The following is a 5063-nucleotide window of genomic DNA, read 5'->3' as shown; positions in this document are numbered from 1 at the left end:
GGACCTGTAATACCTGAGATAAACCGGCGGATATAAACACTGCGTTTTTTTTTGCTCTGTGGCATGTTAGTGCACACACAAATGTTTTTTTTACCTCATGACTAATGCAGAGTATTATATATATATTTATTTATTTATTATTTTTTATTAAGCTTTTGATACACTGCCTTTAAAGGAACAGTACATTATATTTTTACCTTAAAATTCCAGTATCAAAATCATTGTGATGCTTCACTGAACTGTAACAGAGAGAACAGAGCCTCTATTGTTGTTACTCCAGGGTCAGCACTGCAGAAACTGCACTATGTAGCTTTTGAAGGAGGGTAGGAAACCAGAGCTTGGCATTCACTGGGTGAACCTTAAAGTAGCTGAATAAATTTATTAAAGGGGCTCTAAAACGTTTGTATTTTTAAGGTCTGAGCTCACTGCAGAGAGGATGAAACAGACTGTTGTTGTATGCTCTGCATAAAAAAGCAGAATACACTTCAGTCTGATGTTTGTGCTGCATTCCACAGAGACAGAATATTTGGACTAAATGTAGATTGTCTGCAGATGATTTTTTTCTCTAAATCAACACAAGGGGGAGCTACTTTTACTGCTTCTGCTCTAAACCTGTATATACCGACTGTATTTGGCTTTCCTCTCTCTGTGATAACACTGATTTATATCATTTTAAAACCTAAAATATACACACTCCAAGTTGATTGTGTCTGTAAAGCAATTTTGAGAAACTGTGGAAGATTATTTAGTGTGATTTAATACTGACCCGACACTGACCCACAACTAGAAAGCTGAAACTTGGTCACACGAGTTTCCAGAAGGAAGATCATCCTACGCATTCATCCTAAGTAGTGACAAAATGGCCAGAGGGTAACAAGGTGAATGCATTGGAGTGAACAGCACAAAAATCCCGACCTGAATCCCATATAAAAATGTGGAGGGCTAAAAAGATAAAGCATGTCTGAGCATGGAGGCCAAAAACATTGGACTGAAATACAGCAGTTCCCTCAGGAGGAATGAGATAAATGCGGAAGAGAATCGTCAGAAGCTTGTGCTATGCTTCCCCAAGCTTAAATTTAGAATACAACAAATACTAACAAAGTGTGTGGAAACGTATGATCCACTGAAAATCTGATACAGCAAATAAACATCTGAGTTTCTTAGCTATTATCTTTAAATGAATCTTTGTGAAAAAGCAGAAATGACTGTTTGTCTGTTGAGGTTTCCTAAAAACCAAAGGGAGTATGACACACAAACAAAGGCAGTGTGGTAGAAGGTGTGTGTTGTGTGTTATTTTCTTATTCATATGTAAAGATAAGAGCCCTTCTTTATGTGTTTGTGCAGGCTGCACTCTCTCAGGTGAAAAGAAGTTAAAAGAAATCATGGGAAACATGGGTGGGTCAGTACTGTTGCAAATGCCCAGAAGTGATGTTATATACGGCAGAAACATTAAATATATTAAACATATTAAAATACACTTATATTCAAATTATAATTTATAATGTATGAAATCATTTGGTAAGAGCGATTATTATTATTATTATTATTATTGTTATTATTATTATTATTATAATTATTATTAGTTTATTGTCATGTTGGTGTTGTTTTGCTATTACTAATATTATGATCTTGTAAATCATGGTGATGACAATTATATGATTATATTACTGTAAATAATATTACTGTTATTATTACTATTTTTCATTAATGATAATATAAATATGTTAAATAAAATTGCAAAAATATCTTTTAAATAATATTTATTATATTTATTATATATACAAAATACTATATATTATATAATTATAAATATGTAAAATGTATGTTATTGTATATATTATATTATTCATTATATATTTAATTTATTATATTTTTCTTATTATGAATAAAACAAAAAATAAATATTCTAATGAGCAGTTTTATTGATAACAGTAATATTACTGAACATTAAAACTAAATGATGAGAATGTATATCAAACTATATCAATTAAACTAAACAATAATAACACTTCTTGTTGCTGTTTTGCTGTTAATAATATTATTGGTCGTGTTTTATTTAATGGTGATGACGATTATGTGATAATTGTCACTATTAATAATTGTTGTGTTATTATTGTTTCTATTGTTCATTAAAGATTGTTATCGCTATTATCATTATTAATAGTAGTGATATTAATTTTTGGACGTTAATGAAATAAAAGATAAATAAAATGGTGTTACTTTGTGGTGGTTTGTAAATAAATAAACAGCTCCGCTGAAATGACATCATCAGCGTTCCATCACAGAAATCAAACAACAACAAACACGATCTCCACCTTCTCTCCAACGTCTTCATCAAACTCTCACCTCTCACTCTCAGCATCTCTCTGAACCTACAGAAACCCGCTCATCACACCCTCTCTCACAACTTCCAGCATCTTTCTGAACCGACAGGTGAGTGTTTTAAACACCAATTTATTCACTTAAACGGTACCTGCTGATTTAAAGGAGCGACACCGCACTGTGAACGAACATTCATTTGAATTTAAACAACTGGCTAATGATGTTTCTAAACTTAAACCACTGTAACTAGCTGTTCGTTGTTATTTTTAAAGTTCATAATATAGCTTATAATTGGTTAATGTTTGTGGTAAGTTAAAACATACGTGTCTAGGGTTTGTTTAACAGATGGTTGTTGATGTTTACTTGGATGCCAAGGTATTTTAAACAGTTACAAGGGTATTGTTAAGTGGCTGCTCCACACAGTCATTACCAATTGCCTCAGTTTCAGCCAATCAAAAACGGCAAATGACTAAGGTCATTTCTGATTGGATGGCTTGTCAAAGTATTTTGAGCGAGTAAGGAGGTTTCTTGAAAGCACACTAGCTTGCTCCACACTTACAGTTATTACCAAGTGCCTCAGTTTCAGCCAATCAAAAACGGCCAATGAAAAAGGTCATTTCTGATTGGATGGCTTGACCGCGCAGTGGGCGGGACATACAGGCCGGAGACCAGTAAATAGTGGGACACCGGTTACAGGTTAAGGTTAGGAGCGAAATCTGAAAATGTCCTCCGAACGGCAACAGACCAGTGCACCACAGCCAGTATTTTATTTTAAATTCATGGAATAGGCCACATATTGCAGTTTTTATCTGTTTTTTTTGCCTTAATTGTGTCTATCTAGTTTTACTGAGCAAGCAACGTAGCTGACGTGCTGAAAATAACGTACACATTATAAAATAGTGCTAGTAAATGGTCCTGCAACTACTGTAGAAACTTCTTTATTAGTAATCCTAGACAGCGAGCATATATCGGTCCACTGGCATAAAACCACTGGCACAACACTGACTGTAGACCACTGCTGGTCCACCATCGGACCACTCAGATTACTGTCCTGTACAGGATATAACTCATTTATAATCTCCTCAAACAGATTTTAAATTCACAGGGACTTTTATTCTGGAAAACAAACTAATACAAATATTACCAACAACTATGAGAGATATAATAATGAGTATAAGCCTGATATAAAATGATTATACTAAAAATGTTGACACTGTGCTGGATTAAAATTATTTACTAATCTTATTTATAAAGAATAACAAAATAATCTAATGAAGGAAAAATGTTTTTTTTCTCCACAGGAGCTAATTCCAGTCTCCATATAATAACTCAGGACCATGGGCTGCTGCTACTCGTGTTTCCCTAGCAGAGGGAAGGAGGAAAAGGAGCTGAGTGACATCGAGTGCTCCATCCACCATCTCTCACCAGCTGTTCTTCCAGATACTAGGAAGATGGTCTCTGCGTATGACGTGGAAATCCAGGACCTGGAGGAACCATGGGATAGCCCTTCTGCAGCTCTGGATTTAGTGAGTATTTATCCAGATGTATCTGCAGATGATCTAATCAAGTTTTTTGGGCTTTTCCTGTGTCGTAGGTGCAGCCGGATTCTAGGTCTCAGACCTACAGACCCAGAGATGTGGCTCCGTTCGGTGGATATTCGCCTCGTTTTGTACGGGTGGCACCGCGAACATTTCATCACTCCGGGCAGCGTGGTGTTCCTCTACATGATGTGCCGGGATGTCGTCTCAGCGGAGTTGACCAGTTTGGAGGAGCTGCAGGCCGTCCTGCTCACCTGCCTTTTCATCTCGTACTGCTACATCTGCGAGGAGAACCAGATCCCACTGAGCTACTTTGTAGTGACGGACACCAAGGAGGCCTTTTGGAGACGCACTCTGGACGTCATCAACCGCTTGAGTGCCAAGATGATGAGGATTAACACCGACCCAGATTACTACGCAGAGGTCTTCGCTGAGCTGCTGGACCAGAAGGACAACTGAAGAAGCTGGCGTAGGTATGTGCTGAGAGGGGTTAGCAGGGCACTGGAGGTGGTGCATAGATTAACCTCATTTTAACACAATTTTTCTAAATTTATTGATATTCGTGCCGTTTAATGTGTGAGTATTTTCTTAACAATTTATTTATTTTATTTTTTTCACAGAAGGAGTTGAACCCTTTCTCCTCATCCTCCTCCTCCTTTTCTACACTACCTCCATATGGAGAGTACTTAGAGATGGCTTCCCGTCTTTGATCATCAGACTTTAATGACTTTTATCAGTTAGAGATGATCAGACATCAGCCCATTGTGTATAACCTTGTCTCCTCAAAAGTTTGGGCTGTTGTAATGTTGTAATGTGTAAAAAAAAAACAATATCAGCTTCAGTAGAATAAACAAATTATAGTTTCTTTGTTTTACTTAAAATGTCCCAGCTTTTCTGGAAAGGCTTTTGTAAATACTCTACATACTGTAAATATTATAATATATTTTTTTTAATTGTTCAACAAATACCTAACAATGTCCAGCCGTAAAAATAAACTGACCTCCTTGTATCTGCACTTACTGCCCATTTTCTCAGCTCCACTGTCCATACAGGAGCACTTTGCAGTTCTACAATTACAGAAAGTTTCTTGACTTTCTTAATACCCATTTCACCCAGTTCTTCATTGGTAAGGATCCCCACAGAACACCCACAGAGCAGGTATGATTCAGGTGGTGGATCATTGTCAGCGCTGCAGTGACATTG

At 36.5% G+C, this 5063-nt stretch overlaps 1 pseudogene; it reads left to right on the top strand.

Annotated features, from left to right (window-relative positions):
- Positions 1 to 3659: 3659 nt before the first annotated feature.
- Positions 3660 to 4570, top strand: LOC136702733 (cyclin-dependent kinase 5 activator 1-like; annotated as a pseudogene).
- Positions 4571 to 5063: the final 493 nt, after the last annotated feature.

The sequence above is a fragment of the Hoplias malabaricus genome, chromosome 7 (genome assembly GCF_029633855.1).
Source record: "Hoplias malabaricus isolate fHopMal1 chromosome 7, fHopMal1.hap1, whole genome shotgun sequence".
NCBI classification, from domain to species: Eukaryota; Metazoa; Chordata; class Actinopteri; order Characiformes; family Erythrinidae; genus Hoplias; species Hoplias malabaricus.
The sequence above is the reverse complement of the archived record's forward strand: the minus strand, read 5'-3'. Positions and strand labels throughout refer to the sequence as shown.